This window comes from Myotis nattereri, assembly GCF_964212035.1.
Source record: "Myotis nattereri genome assembly, chromosome: 18".
In the NCBI taxonomy this organism is placed as follows: Eukaryota; Metazoa; Chordata; class Mammalia; order Chiroptera; family Vespertilionidae; genus Myotis; species Myotis nattereri.
In genome coordinates, this window is record NC_138093.1 from 43,380,556 (window position 1) to 43,400,789 (window position 20,234).

General features: G+C 44.2%; 1 long non-coding RNA gene across 1 annotated transcript in view; it reads left to right on the forward strand.

The window, feature by feature from the left end:
* The window catches only part of LOC308534465, a 304,569-nt gene extending 288,978 nt beyond the window's left edge, over positions 1-15,591 (forward strand). Inside the window, exon 6 of the long non-coding RNA XR_013997196.1 lies at positions 15,306-15,591. This is a non-coding gene — a long non-coding RNA (uncharacterized lncRNA). The remainder of the gene's footprint in view (positions 1-15,305) is intronic.
* The last annotated feature ends 4,643 nt before the right edge of the window (positions 15,592-20,234 follow it).

Below are 20,234 nucleotides of genomic sequence, written 5' to 3' on the forward strand. Positions count from 1 at the left end.
AATAGAGGCCAGGCCCCCTTCAGCATTGTCTGTTGCCTCAGATAGCGAAACTTAATAAGATGACATTATAGACTAGTAGAGATAAGGAGTAAGACTCCAAACAGATGGGTGGATGAAGAAACTGTAAGTCCAAAAGTGAATTTATGATCGTATTGGGGGTAGGTGGGATGGATGGTGGAGGTCGCAGTCATGAGTAACAGGGTGTTGTGTTAGTGATGGCAGTGTATAATTAAGTATTTGATTTCCTTTTTATATGGCAGACTATTGAATATTATTAAAGTATGGAAAGGATGGTCAGCTCAAGATGTGAATTTTATGCCACAACTGGTACATTGTTTCCTTTAACATCATGGTGTAGAAGAGAATTGTTGGACATTGGAGATCCTAGAGAAGTGATTTTTGACTCTGTTTCATGATGGGGCGGGATCTAAGCAGGGGGCAGGCATGTGAGACTGGAGTAATGTAGATTTTCTAAGATGGGGCACCAGAGAAGCCATTCCATACTGAGCCAGACACTTAGAATAAGGACAAGGAGAAGTCTGAATGGGGATTTTTTTCACAACACTTTCTCATTCTGGAAAAGAAAAAAGAAGCTGATGTTTAATTTAGGTTTGGATTCAGTGGGTGGGATGGATGGTAGTGGTCGCAGTCATGAGTAACAACAGGGTGTTGTGTTAGTGATGGCAGTGTATAATAAAGAATTTGATTTCCTTTTTATATGGCAGACTATTGAATACTGTTAAAGTATGAAACGGATGGTCAGCTCTAGATGTGAATTTATGCCACAACTTGTACAGTTTTTCCTTTAACATCATGGTCTAGAACAGCATTGCTGGATATTGGAGATACTAGAGAAATGAGGTTTGACTCTGTTTCACTGATGGGGAGGGATCTAAGAAGGGGGCAGGCATGTGAGACTGGAGTAATGTAGAGTTTCTAAGTTGGGACACCAGAGAAGCCATTCCATACTGAGCCAGACACTTAGAATGCGGACAAGGGAAGTCTGAATGGGGATTTTTTTCACAACACTTTCTCATACTGGAAAAGAAAAAAGAAGCTGATGTTTAATTTATGTTTGGATTCGGTGGGTGGGATGGATGGTAGTGGTCGCAGTCATGAGGAACAGGGTGTTGTGTTCGTGCTGGCAGTGTATAATAATGCATGTGATTTCCTTTTTACATGGTAGACTATTGAATATTGTTAAATTCTTGAAAGGATGGTCAGCTCAAGGTCTGAAGTTTTATGCCACAACTGGCCCAGTTTTTCCTTCAACAACTTGGTCTAGAACAGCATTGCTGGATATTGGAGATACTAGAGAATTGAGGTTTCACTCTGTTTCACGGATGATTCACTTCATGTTACATTTGCCCAAACATAAGTAAGATGTTAGTAATAAGGGAAATTGGGTATGGAGTACATGGTTATTACCTGCACAACTTTTCTGTAAATGTGGAACTGTTCTAAAATAAAACATCCATTAAAACAACACTCAAAATCCTAGGAAATTGTAGCAACTGAACATAGTGGAATGGACCACTCAAATGACGGGGGAGTATGGGAATTGTCTTAGAGGAAACACCACCTCCCTGCCCTATGCTGGACTGTAATGGAACTACAGGAAATGAGAGAGCGAGAGGACAGTTTGGGAAAAATTTTAGGAGTGAAGAGGAAGGTCTCTGTTTTATAACCAGAGTGTGTGAGATTTCTGCATCTTCTGCTACCCCCGCCCCTCCTGGATGGTCTAGCTGAGGCATTGTGATGTCAAGCCACGCCATGGCAACCACAGAATTTGGGCAACCAGAGCTGAAGGGAGTGGCTCCTCATTACCCTAAAGAGTATAAATAGAGGCCAGGCCCCCTTCAGCATTGTCTGTTGCCTCAGATAGCGAAACTTAATAAGATGACATTATAGACTAGTAGAGATAAGGAGTAAGACTCCAAACAGATGGGTGGATGAAGAAACTGTAAGTCCAAAAGTGAATTTATGATCGTATTGGGGGTAGGTGGGATGGATGGTGGAGGTCGCAGTCATGAGTAACAGGGTGTTGTGTTAGTGATGGCAGTGTATAATTAAGTATTTGATTTCCTTTTTATATGGCAGACTATTGAATATTATTAAAGTATGGAAAGGATGGTCAGCTCAAGATGTGAATTTTATGCCACAACTGGTACATTGTTTCCTTTAACATCATGGTGTAGAAGAGAATTGTTGGACATTGGAGATCCTAGAGAAGTGATTTTTGACTCTGTTTCATGATGGGGCGGGATCTAAGCAGGGGGCAGGCATGTGAGACTGGAGTAATGTAGATTTTCTAAGATGGGGCACCAGAGAAGCCATTCCATACTGAGCCAGACACTTAGAATAAGGACAAGGAGAAGTCTGAATGGGGATTTTTTTCACAACACTTTCTCATTCTGGAAAAGAAAAAAGAAGCTGATGTTTAATTTAGGTTTGGATTCAGTGGGTGGGATGGATGGTAGTGGTCGCAGTCATGAGTAACAACAGGGTGTTGTGTTAGTGATGGCAGTGTATAATAAAGAATTTGATTTCCTTTTTATATGGCAGACTATTGAATACTGTTAAAGTATGAAACGGATGGTCAGCTCTAGATGTGAATTTATGCCACAACTTGTACAGTTTTTCCTTTAACATCATGGTCTAGAACAGCATTGCTGGATATTGGAGATACTAGAGAAATGAGGTTTGACTCTGTTTCACTGATGGGGAGGGATCCAAGAAGGGGGCAGGCATGTGAGACTGGAGTAATGTAGAGTTTCTAAGTTGGGACACCAGAGAAGCCATTCCATACTGAGCCAGACACTTAGAATGCGGACAAGGGAAGTCTGAATGGGGATTTTTTTCACAACACTTTCTCATACTGGAAAAGAAAAAAGAAGCTGATGTTTAATTTATGTTTGGATTCGGTGGGTGGGATGGATGGTAGTGGTCGCAGTCATGAGGAACAGGGTGTTGTGTTCGTGCTGGCAGTGTATAATAATGCATGTGATTTCCTTTTTACATGGTAGACTATTGAATATTGTTAAATTCTTGAAAGGATGGTCAGCTCAAGGTCTGAAGTTTTATGCCACAACTGGCCCAGTTTTTCCTTGAACAACTTGGTCTAGAACAGCATTGCTGGATATTGGAGATACTAGAGAATTGAGGTTTCACTCTGTTTCACGGATGATTCACTTCATGTTACATTTGCCCAAACATAAGTAAGATGTTAGTAATAAGGGAAATTGGGTATGGAGTACATGGTTATTACCTGCACAACTTTTCTGTAAATGTGGAACTGTTCTAAAATAAAACATCCATTAAAACAACACTCAAAATCCTAGGAAATTGTAGCAACTGAACATAGTGGAATGGACCACTCAAATGACGGGGGAGTATGGGAATTGTCTTAGAGGAAACACCACCTCCCTGCCCTATGCTGGACTGTAATGGAACTACAGGAAATGAGAGAGCGAGAGGACAGTTTGGGAAAAATTTTAGGAGTGAAGAGGAAGGTCTCTGTTTTATAACCAGAGTGTGTGAGATTTCTGCATCTTCTGCTACCCCCGCCCCTCCTGGATGGTCTAGCTGAGGCATTGTGATGTCAAGCCACGCCATGGCAACCACAGAATTTGGGCAACCAGAGCTGAAGGGAGTGGCTCCTCATTACCCTAAAGAGTATAAATAGAGGCCAGGCCCCCTTCAGCATTGTCTGTTGCCTCAGATAGCGAAACTTAATAAGATGACATTATAGACTAGTAGAGATAAGGAGTAAGACTCCAAACAGATGGGTGGATGAAGAAACTGTAAGTCCAAAAGTGAATTTATGATCGTATTGGGGGTAGGTGGGATGGATGGTGGAGGTCGCAGTCATGAGTAACAGGGTGTTGTGTTAGTGATGGCAGTGTATAATTAAGTATTTGATTTCCTTTTTATATGGCAGACTATTGAATATTATTAAAGTATGGAAAGGATGGTCAGGTCAAGATGTGAATTTTATGCCACAACTGGTACATTGTTTCCTTTAACATCATGGTGTAGAAGAGAATTGTTGGACATTGGAGATCCTAGAGAAGTGATTTTTGACTCTGTTTCATGATGGGGCGGGATCTAAGCAGGGGGCAGGCATGTGAGACTGGAGTAATGTAGATTTTCTAAGATGGGGCACCAGAGAAGCCATTCCATACTGAGCCAGACACTTAGAATAAGGACAAGGAGAAGTCTGAATGGGGATTTTTTTCACAACACTTTCTCATTCTGGAAAAGAAAAAAGAAGCTGATGTTTAATTTAGGTTTGGATTCAGTGGGTGGGATGGATGGTAGTGGTCGCAGTCATGAGTAACAACAGGGTGTTGTGTTAGTGATGGCAGTGTATAATAAAGAATTTGATTTCCTTTTTATATGGCAGACTATTGAATACTGTTAAAGTATGAAACGGATGGTCAGCTCTAGATGTGAATTTATGCCACAAGTTGTACAGTTTTTCCTTTAACATCATGGTCTAGAACAGCATTGCTGGATATTGGAGATACTAGAGAAATGAGGTTTGACTCTGTTTCACTGATGGGGAGGGATCTAAGAAGGGGGCAGGCATGTGAGACTGGAGTAATGTAGAGTTTCTAAGTTGGGACACCAGAGAAGCCATTCCATACTGAGCCAGACACTTAGAATGCGGACAAGGGAAGTCTGAATGGGGATTTTTTTCACAACACTTTCTCATACTGGAAAAGAAAAAAGAAGCTGATGTTTAATTTATGTTTGGATTCGGTGGGTGGGATGGATGGTAGTGGTCGCAGTCATGAGGAACAGGGTGTTGTGTTCGTGCTGGCAGTGTATAATAATGCATGTGATTTCCTTTTTACATGGTAGACTATTGAATATTGTTAAATTCTTGAAAGGATGGTCAGCTCAAGGTCTGAAGTTTTATGCCACAACTGGCCCAGTTTTTCCTTGAACAACTTGGTCTAGAACAGCATTGCTGGATATTGGAGATACTAGAGAATTGAGGTTTCACTCTGTTTCACGGATGATTCACTTCATGTTACATTTGCCCAAACATAAGTAAGATGTTAGTAATAAGGGAAATTGGGTATGGAGTACATGGTTATTACCTGCACAACTTTTCTGTAAATGTGGAACTGTTCTAAAATAAAACATCCATTAAAACAACACTCAAAATCCTAGGAAATTGTAGCAACTGAACATAGTGGAATGGACCACTCAAATGACGGGGGAGTATGGGAATTGTCTTAGAGGAAACACCACCTCCCTGCCCTATGCTGGACTGTAATGGAACTACAGGAAATGAGAGAGAGAGAGGACAGTTTGGGAAAAATTTTAGGAGTGAAGAGGAAGGTCTCTGTTTTATAACCAGAGTGTGTGAGATTTCTGCATCTTCTGCTACCCCCGCCCCTCCTGGATGGTCTAGCTGAGGCATTGTGATGTCAAGCCACACCATGGCAACCACAGAATTTGGGCAACCAGAGCTGAAGGGAGTGGCTCCTCATTACCCTAAAGAGTATAAATAGAGGCCAGGCCCCCTTCAGCATTGTCTGTTGCCTCAGATAGCGAAACTTAATAAGATGACATTATAGACTAGTAGAGATAAGGAGTAAGACTCCAAACAGATGGGTGGATGAAGAAACTGTAAGTCCAAAAGTGAATTTATGATCGTATTGGGGGTAGGTGGGATGGATGGTGGAGGTCGCAGTCATGAGTAACAGGGTGTTGTGTTAGTGATGGCAGTGTATAATTAAGTATTTGATTTCCTTTTTATATGGCAGACTATTGAATATTATTAAAGTATGGAAAGGATGGTCAGGTCAAGATGTGAATTTTATGCCACAACTGGTACATTGTTTCCTTTAACATCATGGTGTAGAAGAGAATTGTTGGACATTGGAGATCCTAGAGAAGTGATTTTTGACTCTGTTTCATGATGGGGCGGGATCTAAGCAGGGGGCAGGCATGTGAGACTGGAGTAATGTAGATTTTCTAAGATGGGGCACCAGAGAAGCCATTCCATACTGAGCCAGACACTTAGAATAAGGACAAGGAGAAGTCTGAATGGGGATTTTTTTCACAACACTTTCTCATTCTGGAAAAGAAAAAAGAAGCTGATGTTTAATTTAGGTTTGGATTCAGTGGGTGGGATGGATGGTAGTGGTCGCAGTCATGAGTAACAACAGGGTGTTGTGTTAGTGATGGCAGTGTATAATAAAGAATTTGATTTCCTTTTTATATGGCAGACTATTGAATACTGTTAAAGTATGAAAAGGATGGTCAGCTCTAGATGTGAATTTATGCCACAAGTTGTACAGTTTTTCCTTTAACATCATGGTCTAGAACAGCATTGCTGGATATTGGAGATACTAGAGAAATGAGGTTTGACTCTGTTTCACTGATGGGGAGGGATCTAAGAAGGGGGCAGGCATGTGAGACTGGAGTAATGTAGAGTTTCTAAGTTGGGACACCAGAGAAGCCATTCCATACTGAGCCAGACACTTAGAATGAGGACAAGGGAAGTCTGAATGGGGATTTTTTTCACAACACTTTCTCATACTGGAAAAGAAAAAAGAAGCTGATGTTTAATTTATGTTTGGATTCGGTGGGTGGGATGGATGGTAGTGGTCGCAGTCATGAGGAACAGGGTGTTGTGTTCGTGCTGGCAGTGTATAATAATGCATGTGATTTCCTTTTTACATGGTAGACTATTGAATATTGTTAAATTCTTGAAAGGATGGTCAGCTCAAGGTCTGAAGTTTTATGCCACAACTGGCCCAGTTTTTCCTTGAACAACTTGGTCTAGAACAGCATTGCTGGATATTGGAGATACTAGAGAATTGAGGTTTCACTCTGTTTCACGGATGATTCACTTCATGTTACATTTGCCCAAACATAAGTAAGATGTTAGTAATAAGGGAAATTGGGTATGGAGTACATGGTTATTACCTGCACAATTTTTCTGTAAATGTGGAACTGTTCTAAAATAAAACATCCATTAAAACAACACTCAAAATCCTAGGAAATTGTAGCAACTGAACATAGTGGAATGGACCACTCAAATGACGGGGGAGTATGGGAATTGTCTTAGAGGAAACACCACCTCCCTGCCCTATGCTGGACTGTAATGGAACTACAGGAAATGAGAGAGAGAGAGGACAGTTTGGGAAAAATTTTAGGAGTGAAGAGGAAGGTCTCTGTTTTATAACCAGAGTGTGTGAGATTTCTGCATCTTCTGCTACCCCCGCCCCTCCTGGATGGTCTAGCTGAGGCATTGTGATGTCAAGCCACACCATGGCAACCACAGAATTTGGGCAACCAGAGCTGAAGGGAGTGGCTCCTCATTACCCTAAAGAGTATAAATAGAGGCCAGGCCCCCTTCAGCATTGTCTGTTGCCTCAGATAGCGAAACTTAATAAGATGACATTATAGACTAGTAGAGATAAGGAGTAAGACTCCAAACAGATGGGTGGATGAAGAAACTGTAAGTCCAAAAGTGAATTTATGATCGTATTGGGGGTAGGTGGGATGGATGGTGGAGGTCGCAGTCATGAGTAACAGGGTGTTGTGTTAGTGATGGCAGTGTATAATTAAGTATTTGATTTCCTTTTTATATGGCAGACTATTGAATATTATTAAAGTATGGAAAGGATGGTCAGCTCAAGATGTGAATTTTATGCCACAACTGGTACATTGTTTCCTTTAACATCATGGTGTAGAAGAGAATTGTTGGACATTGGAGATCCTAGAGAAGTGATTTTTGACTCTGTTTCATGATGGGGCGGGATCTAAGCAGGGGGCAGGCATGTGAGACTGGAGTAATGTAGATTTTCTAAGATGGGGCACCAGAGAAGCCATTCCATACTGAGCCAGACACTTAGAATAAGGACAAGGAGAAGTCTGAATGGGGATTTTTTTCACAACACTTTCTCATTCTGGAAAAGAAAAAAGAAGCTGATGTTTAATTTAGGTTTGGATTCAGTGGGTGGGATGGATGGTAGTGGTCGCAGTCATGAGTAACAACAGGGTGTTGTGTTAGTGATGGCAGTGTATAATAAAGAATTTGATTTCCTTTTTATATGGCAGACTATTGAATACTGTTAAAGTATGAAACGGATGGTCAGCTCTAGATGTGAATTTATGCCACAAGTTGTACAGTTTTTCCTTTAACATCATGGTCTAGAACAGCATTGCTGGATATTGGAGATACTAGAGAAATGAGGTTTGACTCTGTTTCACTGATGGGGAGGGATCTAAGAAGGGGGCAGGCATGTGAGACTGGAGTAATGTAGAGTTTCTAAGTTGGGACACCAGAGAAGCCATTCCATACTGAGCCAGACACTTAGAATGAGGACAAGGGAAGTCTGAATGGGGATTTTTTTCACAACACTTTCTCATACTGGAAAAGAAAAAAGAAGCTGATGTTTAATTTATGTTTGGATTCGGTGGGTGGGATGGATGGTAGTGGTCGCAGTCATGAGGAACAGGGTGTTGTGTTCGTGCTGGCAGTGTATAATAATGCATGTGATTTCCTTTTTACATGGTAGACTCTTGAATATTGTTAAATTCTTGAAAGGATGGTCAGCTCAAGGTCTGAAGTTTTATGCCACAACTGGTCCAGTTTTCCTTGAACAACTTGGTCTAAAACAGCATTGCTGGATATTGGAGATACTAGAGAATTGAGGTTTCACTCTGTTTCACGTTTGATTCACTTCATGTTACATTTGCCCAAACATAAGTAAGATGTTAGTAATAAGGGAAATTGGGTATGGAGTACATGGTTATTACCTGCACAATTTTTCTGTAAATGTGGAACTGTTCTAAAATAAAACATCCATTAAAACAACACTCAAAATCCTAGGAAATTGTAGCAACTGAACATAGTGGAATGGACCACTCAAATGACGGGGGAGTATGGGAATTGTCTTAGAGGAAACACCACCTCCCTGCCCTATGCTGGACTGTAATGGAACTACAGGAAATGAGAGAGAGAGAGGACAGTTTGGGAAAAATTTTAGGAGTGAAGAGGAAGGTCTCTGTTTTATAACCAGAGTGTGTGAGATTTCTGCATCTTCTGCTACCCCCGCCCCTCCTGGATGGTCTAGCTGAGGCATTGTGATGTCAAGCCACGCCATGGCAACCACAGAATTTGGGCAACCAGAGCTGAAGGGAGTGGCTCCTCATTACCCTAAAGAGTATAAATAGAGGCCAGGCCCCCTTCAGCATTGTCTGTTGCCTCAGATAGCGAAACTCAATAAGATGACATTATAGACTAGTAGAGATAAGGAGTAAGACTCCAAACAGATGGGTGGATGAAGAAACTGTAAGTCCAAAAGTGAATTTATGATCGTATTGGGGGTAGGTGGGATGGATGGTGGAGGTCGCAGTCATGAGTAACAGGGTGTTGTGTTAGTGATGGCAGTGTATAATTAAGTATTTGATTTCCTTTTTATATGGCAGACTATTGAATATTATTAAAGTATGGAAAGGATGGTCAGCTCAAGATGTGAATTTTATGCCACAACTGGTACATTGTTTCCTTTAACATCATGGTGTAGAACAGAATTGTTGGACATTGGAGATCCTAGAGAAGTGATTTTTGACTCTGTTTCATGATGGGGCGGGATCTAAGCAGGGGGCAGGCATGTGAGCCTGGAGTAATGTAGATTTTCTAAGATGGGGCACCAGAGAAGCCATTCCATACTGAGCCAGACACTTAGAATAAGGACAAGGAGAAGTCTGAATGGGGATTTTTTTCACAACACTTTCTCATTCTGGAAAAGAAAAAAGAAGCTGATGTTTAATTTAGGTTTGGATTCAGTGGGTGGGATGGATGGTAGTGGTCGCAGTCATGAGTAACAACAGGGTGTTGTGTTAGTGATGGCAGTGTATAATAAAGAATTTGATTTCCTTTTTATATGGCAGACTATTGAATACTGTTAAAGTATGAAACGGATGGTCAGCTCTAGATGTGAATTTATGCCACAACTTGTACAGTTTTTCCTTTAACATCATGGTCTAGAACAGCATTGCTGGATATTGGAGATACTAGAGAAATGAGGTTTGACTCTGTTTCACTGATGGGGAGGGATCCAAGAAGGGGGCAGGCATGTGAGACTGGAGTAATGTAGAGTTTCTAAGTTGGGACACCAGAGAAGCCATTCCATACTGAGCCAGACACTTAGAATGAGGACAAGGGAAGTCTGAATGGGGATTTTTTTCACAACACTTTCTCATACTGGAAAAGAAAAAAGAAGCTGATGTTTAATTTATGTTTGGATTCGGTGGGTGGGATGGATGGTAGTGGTCGCAGTCATGAGGAACAGGGTGTTGTGTTCGTACTGGCAGTGTATAATAATGCATGTGATTTCCTTTTTACATGGTAGACTCTTGAATATTATTAAATTCTTGAAAGGATGGTCAGCTCAAGGTCTGAAGTTTTATGCCACAACTGGTCCAGTTTTCCTTGAACAACTTGGTCTAAAACAGCATTGCTGGATATTGGAGATACTAGAGAATTGAGGTTTCACTCTGTTTCACGGATGATTCACTTCATGTTACATTTGCCCAAACATAAGTAAGATGTTAGTAATAAGGGAAATTGGGTATGGAGTACATGGTTATTACCTGCACAATTTTTCTGTAAATGTGGAACTGTTCTAAAATAAAACATCCATTAAAACAACACTCAAAATCCTAGGAAATTGTAGCAACTGAACATAGTGGAATGGACCACTCAAATGACGGGGGAGTATGGGAATTGTCTTAGAGGAAACACCACCTCCCTGCCCTATGCTGGACTGTAATGGAACTACAGGAAATGAGAGAGAGAGAGGACAGTTTGGGAAAAATTTTAGGAGTGAAGAGGAAGGTCTCTGTTTTATAACCAGAGTGTGTGAGATTTCTGCATCTTCTGCTACCCCCGCCCCTCCTGGATGGTCTAGCTGAGGCATTGTGATGTCAAGCCACGCCATGGCAACCACAGAATTTGGGCAACCAGAGCTGAAGGGAGTGGCTCCTCATTACCCTAAAGAGTATAAATAGAGGCCAGGCCCCCTTCAGCATTGTCTGTTGCCTCAGATAGCGAAACTTAATAAGATGACATTATAGACTAGTAGAGATAAGGAGTAAGACTCCAAACAGATGGGTGGATGAAGAAACTGTAAGTCCAAAAGTGAATTTATGATCATATTGGGGGTAGGTGGGATGGATGGTGGAGGTCGCAGTCATGAGTAACAGGGTGTTGTGTTAGTGATGGCAGTGTATAATTAAGTATTTGATTTCCTTTTTATATGGCAGACTATTGAATATTATTATAGTATGGAAAGGATGGTCAGGTCAAGATGTGAATTTTATGCCACAACTGGTACATTTTTTTCTTTAACATCATGGTGTAGAACAGAATTGTTGGACATTGGAGATCCTAGAGAAGTGATTTTTGACTCTGTTTCATGATGGGACGAGATCTAAGCAGGGGGCAGGCATGTGAGACTGGAGTAATGTAGATTTTCTAAGATGGGGCACCAGAGAAGCCATTCCATACTGAGCCAGACACTTAGAATAAGGACAAGGAGAAGTCTGAATGGGGATTTTTTTCACAACACTTTCTCATTCTGGAAAAGAAAAAAGAAGCTGATGTTTAATTTAGGTTTGGATTCGGTGGGTGGGATGGATGGTAGTGGTCGCAGTCATGAGTAACAGGGTGTTGCGTTAGTGATGGCAGTGTATAATAAAGAATTTGATTTCCTTTTTATATGGCAGACTATTGAATACTGTTAAAGTATGAAAAGGATGGTCAGCTCTAGATGTGAATTTATGCCTCAACTTGTACAGTTTTTCCTTTAACATCATGGTCTAGAACAGCATTGCTGGATATTGGAGATACTAGAGAAGTGAGGTTTGACTCTGTTTCACTGATGGGGAGGGATCTAAGAAGGGGGCAGGCATGTGAGACTGGAGTAATGTAGAGTTTCTAAGTTGGGACACCAGAGAAGCCATTCCATACTGAGCCAGACACTTAGAATAAGGACAAGGGAAGTCTGAATGTGGATTTTTTTCACAACACTTCCTCATACTGGAAAAGAAAAAAGACGCTGATGTTTAATTTATGTTTGGATTCGGTGGGTGGGATGGATGGTAGTGGTCGCAGTCATGAGGAACAGGGTGTTGTGTTAGTGCTGGCAGTGTATAATAATGCATGTGATTTCCTTTTTACATGGTAGACTATTGAATATTGTTAAATTCTTGAAAGGATGGTCAGCTCAAGATCTGAAGTTTTATGCCACAACTGGTCCAGTTTTCCTTGAACAACTTGGTCTAGAACAGCATTGCTGGATATTGGAGATACTAGAGAATTGAGGTTTCACATTGGTGATACTAGAGAATTGAGGTTTCACTCTGTTTCACTGATTATTCACTTCATGTTACATTTGCCCAAACATAAGTAAGATGTTAGTAATAAGGGAAATTGGGTATGGTGTACATTGTTATTATCTTCACAATTTTTCTGTAAATGTGGAACTATTATAAAATAAAACATCCATTAAAACAACACTCAAAATCCTAGGAAATTGTAGCAACTGAACATAGTGGAATGGACTACTGAAATGACGAGGGAGTATGGGAATTGTCTTAGAGGAAACACCACCTCCCTGCCCTATGCTGGACTGTAATGGAACCACAGGAAATGAGAGAGAGACAGTTTGGGAAAAATTTTAGGAGTTAAGAGGAAGGTCTCTGTTTTATAACCAGAGTGTGTGAGATTTCTGCATCTTCTGCTACCCCCGCCCCTCCTGGATGGTCTAGCTGAGGCATTGTGATGTCAAGCCACACCTTGGCAACCACAGAATTTGGGCAACCAGAGCTGAAGGGAGTGGCTCCTCATTTCCCTAAAGAGTATAAATAGAGGCCAGGCCCCCTTCAGTAGTGTCTGTTGCCTCAAGATAGCGAAACTTAATAAACGATATTGTAGACTAGTAGAGATAAGGTGTAAGACCCAAACACAAGGATGGATGAAGAAACTGTAAGTCCAAAAGTGAATTTATGTTCATATTGGGGGTAGGTGGGATGGATGGTGGAGGTCGCAGTCATGAGTAACAGGGTGTTGTGTTAGTGATGGCAGTGTATAATTATTTGATTTCCTATTTATATGGCAGACTATTGAATATTATTAAAGTATGGAAAGGATGGTCAGGTCAAGATGTGAATTTTATGCCACAACTGGTACATTGTTTCCTTTAACATCATGGTGTAGAACAGAATTGTTGGATATTGGAGATCGTAGAGAAGTGATTTTTGACTCTGTTTCATGATGGGGAGGGATCTAAGCAGGGGACAGGCATGTGAGACTGGAGTAATGTAGATTTTCTAAGATGGGGCACCAGAGAAGCTATTCCATACTAAGCCAGACACTTAGAATAAGGACAAGGAGAAGTCTGAATGGGGATTTTTTTCACAACACTTTCTCATACTGGAAAAGAAAAAAGAAGGTGATGTTTAATTTACGTTAGGATTCGGTGGGTGGGATGGATGGTAGTGGTCGCAGTCATGAGTAACAGGGTGTTGTGTTAGTGATGGCAGTGTATAATAAAGAATTTGATTTCCTTTTTATATGGCAGACTATTGAATACTGTTAAAGTATGAAATGGATGGTCAGCTCAAGATGTGAATTTTATGCCACAGCTGGTCCAGTTTTCCTTGAACAACTTGGTCTAGAACAGCATTGTTGGATATTGGAGATACTAGAGAAGTGGGGTTTGACTCTGTTTCACTGATGGGGAGGGATCTAAGCAGGGGGCAGGCATGTGAGACTGGAGTAATGTAGATTTTCTAAGTTGGGACAGCAGAGAAGCCATTCCATACTGAGCCAGACACTTAGAATAAGGACAAGGAGAAGTCTGAATGGGGATTTTTTTCACAACACTTCCTCATACTGGAAAAGAAAAAAGAAGCTGATGTTTAATTTAGGTTTGGATTTGTTGGGTGGGATGGATGTAGTGGTCGCAGTCGTGAGGAACAGGGTGTTGTGTTAGTGCTGGCAGTGTATAATAATGCATTTGATTTCCTTTTTACATGGTAGACAATTGAATATTGTTAAATTCTCGAAAGGATGGTCAGCTCAAGATCTGAAGTTTTATGCCACAACTGGTCCAGTTTTTCCTTGAACAACTGGGTCTAGAACGGCATTGCTGGATATTGGAGATACTAGAGAATTGAGGTTTCACTCTGTTTCACTAATTCACTACATGTTACATTTGCCCAAACACAAGTAAGATGTTAGTAATAAGGGAAATTGGGTATGTAGTACATGGTTATTATCTTCACAATTTTTCTGTAAATGTGGAACTATTCTAAAATAAAACATCCATTAAAACAACACTCAAAATCTAGGAAATTGTATTTACTGAACATAGTGGAATGGACCACTCAAATGACGGGGGAGTATGGGAATTGTCTTAGAGGAAACACCACCTCCCTGCCCTATGCTGGACTGTAATGGAACTAGAGGAAATGAGAGAGAGAGAGGACAGTTTGGGAAAAATGTTAGGAGTTAAGAGGAAGGTCTCTGTTTTATAACCAGAGTGTGTGAGATTTCTGCATCTTCTGCCACCCCTGCCCCTCCTGGATTGTCTAGCTTAGGCTTTGTGATGTCAAGCCACACCATGGCAACCACAGAATTTGGGCAACCAGAGCTGAAGGGAGTGGCTCCTCATTACCCTAAAGAGTATAAATAGATGCCAGGCCCCCTTCAGCAGTGTCTGTTGTCTCAGATCGCGAAACTTAATAAGATGACATTGTAGACTAGTAGCGATAAGGAGTAAGACTCCAAACAGAAGGGTGGATGAAGAAACTGTAAGTCCAAAAGTGAATTTATGTTCGTATTGGGGGTAGGTGGGATGGATGGTGGAGGTCGCAGTCATGAGTAACAGGGTGTTGTGGGAAACTGATATAGGGTTAAGCCTTGGACTGACCTGCTGGCAAAGTCACAAACAAGCCCAGCTTAGAGGGCACAGTCCTCTTAGCATAATTAGGCTTGACCTTATAACACTCCCTAGATCTTATCTGGGAAGCTAAGGGGCTGAGGAAGTGCAGGAAGTATAACCATGGTGTAAACAAGTGAAACTCACAAGAAAAGTGTAACTTTGGTAACCACTACCTTGTTTACCCCTCACTATAAAAAGCTTGGTGAGGCCTGAGCACAGTGGAAGTCCTTCCTCTTGAGTTGGACTCTCCCGCCTGGTTCCCCAATATTCCCAAATTATTCTCGTGTCTTTTCTATTTCATTTGTTGTGCGGATCCTCTTCCAGACCCGAACCCTGAACCACGCAGGACGTGGAGGGAAACACTTACGACATCTGGCGCCCGACGGGGACTCTGGAATGAAGGCAAAAGTGAGGAACAAAGAATTCACCGTAAAGGTAGGAAAATTCACCGTAAAGGTAGGAAAATTTACCGTAAAGGTGAGGGGTTATTTCACCGCACACAAACGGCCACAATCAGCTACAGTAGTCCGGAGCTGTAGGCGGTGTGGGAACGTTTTCTCAACCAGGCTAACGGGGCAGGATTCGGCTTTAAAAAAGTAGATTGGGCTTTAAAAAAAAAAAAAAAAAAAAAAAGTAAGAAACTTTATTATAGACTTTTGAGTTGTATGTTTAAGGAGTTAAAAGTTTCAGAACGTAATCTCTTAGTTTTTGCATGTTGTTACAGAACATAACTTTTGTTTTCTTGAAAAAGGTACATTAGATATTGAATGCTTGCAAAAAAGTTAGAACTTGAAAAAAGGTCAGCAGCAGGGAAAAACTTGCCTCCAAAAACTGTTTTTCCTTGTGAAACACAGTATTTCATTTACTAGAGCCTTTGAGAGAGGCCAAGGAGTATAAATCTCCTCCCCTTGCACCCTCCACTCCTAAAGAGTGTAAGGTTGCTGAAACCTCCCTTTTCCCTTAACCAACTTTTCCAGTAAGCTCTGGTTAATGTAAGATTAAAGAGAAGACCTCCCCCCCCTCCTGTGTCTCAACTGACCCTTCCCGTAAAGCTCTGGTGCCCTGGTTTGGTCATAGCATAGCTATCTAATCGCTCCCTGGGATCGGTCTGCGCATACCAGACCACCCTAGCCCCTTAGGAAATGAGTCAACTAATAACAAAGGCCTGTCCCTGTAAGAGATGAGTTATGAGTTAACTGTTAACCCCGTTCCCTGTTTCCCTGGCCACCTGCGTGTGGTTTTTGCCTTTATAAACTCCTGCTCTGCAATTGCTCGGGGCTCCAGTCAGCCAGCACTCCCCTTGTGTTGTTGCCTGTCTGCCTGAGAGCCCCTGCGCTGCGCTTGTAATAAAGAACCTCTTGCTTTTGCATCAAGTTTCGATCTCTGCGTTTGACTTGGGGTCGTCGCCTCCTCCGTCGGACTCTCCGGGGGTCTTAGGACCTTACATTTGGGGGCTCGTCCGGGATTAGGCGACCCCCTTCAAGCGCTAGGATCGGTCTTGGAGGTAAGCAGACTCCGGAGTCGTTCAGTGTCTTGTCTTGTCCTCTGTTCGTTCTCAGTTTCTTAGTTTCGGTTTTTCAGGAAGACAGGTTGTCGGCTCCGTAAGGAGTCGGCTCCTCTGGTCGAAGAGGCTTCGGCCAGAAAAACTGTCACCCTGGGGGACGCCCCAGGGACGGGTGGTGACCAAGAGGAGGTCTTGGTCACTTCTAGTTCTGGCTGTCCGGCAACGGGCACTCGTGTGTCCGGCCGGACTAGCGTCAGGGAGGGATATCGTCCCTCAGCGGGCATTCTGTATCTGTGTAGATTCTTGTGGATCCGGTGTCTCGTCGCGTCATTACTTGTTCTTTGTTTTTGCCTCCTACTCTTTCTCTCTCATCCAGGTAACATGGGCCAAGGAAGCAGCACCCCTCTTTCTCTTACAGTGACACACTGGACTGACGTCCGGAGTCGGGGACTCAGCCTTTCCGTCAGTGTCAAGAAGGGTCCTTGGCAGACTTTCTGTTCATCCGACTGGCCAGCCCTAGGCGTAGGATGGCCAGCGGATGGAACTTTTGACCTGTCCATTATTTTTGCAGTAAAGAATAAGGTGTTCCAATCAGGCCCGGCGGGCCACCCGGACCAGCAGCCGTATATTGTCGTCTGGCAGGACCTGGTCCAAAACCCTCCCTCTTGGCTGAGACCCTGGCTGACGTCCGGAACCTCCCGGGTTCTCGTGGCCCAGGCCCCTCCCGCAGATCAGACAAAACGTCCCCTGGCTGATTCTCAAACCGATCTCCTCCTCCTGGATTCCCCACCCCCTTACCCCTCTCCTCTCCAGCCAGAGCCGCCGGAGAGACCGGAGCCCTCAGCACCTCCCCCCGCTCCTCCAGTAGAGGGACCGGCCCAGGGAACCCGGAGTCAGAGGAGACATCCCGCGTCTCCAGATTCGACCGTGACCTGCCCTCTCCGACCATACGGCCCTCCACCCCCCCGCGGAGACGATAACGAAACGGCTCCGCTTCAGCCACTCCAATACTGGCCCTTCTCCTCAGCAGACCTCTATAACTGGAAAACTAACCACCCTCCCTTTTCAGAAGATCCCCAGCGCCTGACGGGGCTGGTCGAGTCTCTTATGTTCTCTCACCAGCCCACTTGGGACGACTGTCAGCAGCTTCTCCAGACTCTCTTTACTACAGAGGAAAGGGAGCGGATTCTTTTGGAGGCTCGAAAGAACGCCCCCGGCCCCGACGGCCGGCCGACCCTACTCCCCCATTTGGTGGATGCGGCCTTTCCCCTGGCCAGACCAGACTGGGACTTCAACACGGCAGAAGGTAGGGAGCACCTGAAGGTCTACCGCCAGACTCTAGTGGCCGGCCTCAGAGGGGCGGCTCGGCGCCCCACGAATTTGGCTAAGGTAAGAGAGGTCATCCAGGGGCCCACTGAACCGCCTTCTGTTTTTCTCGAGCGACTAATGGAGGCGTTCAGACGGTACACCCCATTTGACCCCACCTCGGAGGGACAAAAGGCCTCGGTAGCTATGGCCTTCATAGGGCAGTCAGCACTAGATATTAAGAAAAAGCTGCAGAGACTGGAAGGATTACAGGACTTTACCCTCCAAGATTTAGTTAAGGAGGCAGAGAAAGTGTACCATAAGAGGGAGACCGAGGAGGAGAAGGAGCAGCGGAGGGAGAGAGAGAGAGAGGAAAAGGAGGAGAGAAAGGAAAAAAGGGAAGAGCAAAGGCTAACCCGTATCTTGGCTGCAGCAATAGAAGGGAGTAAGCCGCAGGAGAAAGGAAAAGGAAGGCAGACAAGGGCCCTGGGCAACAGGCCACCGTTAGGAAAGAATCAATGTGCTTATTGCAAGGAAGAAGGACATTGGAAGCGGGAGTGCCCAAAGAGGCTAGCAAAGAAGGCGCTGGCACTCCAGGAAGATAGTGATTGAAGAAGTCGGGGCTCGGACCCCCTCCCCGAGCCTAGGGTAACTCTTAAGGTGGAGGGGAAGCCTGTTAACTTCCTGGTGGACACAGGGGCCCAATATTCAGTTCTTAAGAAACCGCTAGGACCGGTCTCCCAGAAGACCTCCTGGGTGATAGGGGCAACGGGAAACGAGCAATACTCTTGGACCACCACACGGACAGTAGATCTAGGCACGGGAAGAGTGACTCATTCCTTTTTAGTGATACCTGAGTGCCCAGCCCCCCTTCTAGGGAGAGACTTGTTAACTAAAATGGGGGCTCAGATCACCTTCACCCCACGGGGGCCGACCCTGACCCAACATGGGGAACCAATTACCCTCTTGACACTTCAACTCGAAGACGAGCATCGGCTGTTTGAGAATAACGTCCAAGAGGACGAGAGGATAGCGGAGTGGTTACATCAATACCCTGAGGCTTGGGCTGAAACCGCAGGGATGGGTTTAGCTACTGAACGGCCCCCCGTAATAGTAGAGCTTAAGTCCACTGCAACCCCGATTGCAGTACGGCAGTATCCCATGGCAAAAGAGGCCTGGAGGGGGATCAAGGTTCATGTCCAACGTCTCCTACGCCTAGGGATCCTCGTTAAGTGCCACTCCCCGTGGAACACCCCACTCCTCCCGGTAAAGAAGCCCGGAACTGATGACTACCGACCGGTGCAGGACTTAAGAGAAGTCAACAAGAGGGTACAGGATATTCATCCCACGGTCCCCAATCCTTACAATCTCTTGAGCTCTATCCCTCCGTCCCATGTGTGGTATTCAGTTCTAGACTTGAAAGATGCCTTCTTCTGCTTGCGACTGCATCCTGCCAGCCAGAGTATTTTCGCTTTCGAGTGGAGAGACCCAGATTCTGGAATAACGGGGCAGCTGACTTGGACTCGACTTCCGCAAGGATTCAAAAATTCCCCCACCATCTTCGATGAGGCCCTTCATCAAGACCTGGCTGCTTTCCGCGCTGACCACCCGCAAGTCACCCTTCTCCAGTACGTGGATGACCTTCTCCTCGCCGGAGCTACTAAGGAGGACTGTGAAGCAGGTACCGGGGCCTTGCTTTTAGAGCTCTCCCGCTTAGGATACCGGGTCTCGGCCAAGAAGGCCCAGATATGTCAGCGGAGAGTGGCCTATTTAGGGTATGCGCTAGAAGGGGGGAAGAGGTGGCTTACTGAAGCCCGAAAAAGCACGGTCACCCAGATCCCCAGGCCACAGACCCCCCGGCAGGTACGCGAGTTCCTGGGGACAGCTGGATTCTGCCGCCTCTGGATTCCGGGTTTTGCAACCTTAGCGGAGCCCCTCTACCCGCTGACAAAACAAGGGAACCCCTTCGAATGGGGGGAGACTCATCAGAAAGCCTTTGACAACATTAAAAAGGCTCTTCTCTCGGCTCCGGCATTGGCCTTACCAGACGTGGCCAAGCCCTTTACCCTGTTTATAGATGAAAGGAAAGGAGTAGCCAGAGGGGTCCTAACTCAAACCTTAGGCCCCTGGAAGAGGCCGGTAGCCTATTTATCCAAGAGACTAGACCCAGTGGCCAGAGGGTGGCCAGGCTGCTTGAGAGCAATCGCAGCCACCGCCCTACTTGTGCGAGATGCAGACAAACTTACCTTGGGACAGAAACTGACTGTAGTGGCCCCACACACTCTCGAGAGTGTTATCCGACAGCCACCGGACCGGTGGCTGTCCAATGCCCGGATGACTCACTACCAGAGTCTCCTGCTAAACGAAGACCGGATCCATTTTGGGGCTCCAGTAGTTCTCAACCCAGCAACCCTACTACCAGAAGTAAACCCTGAGAGCAAAGA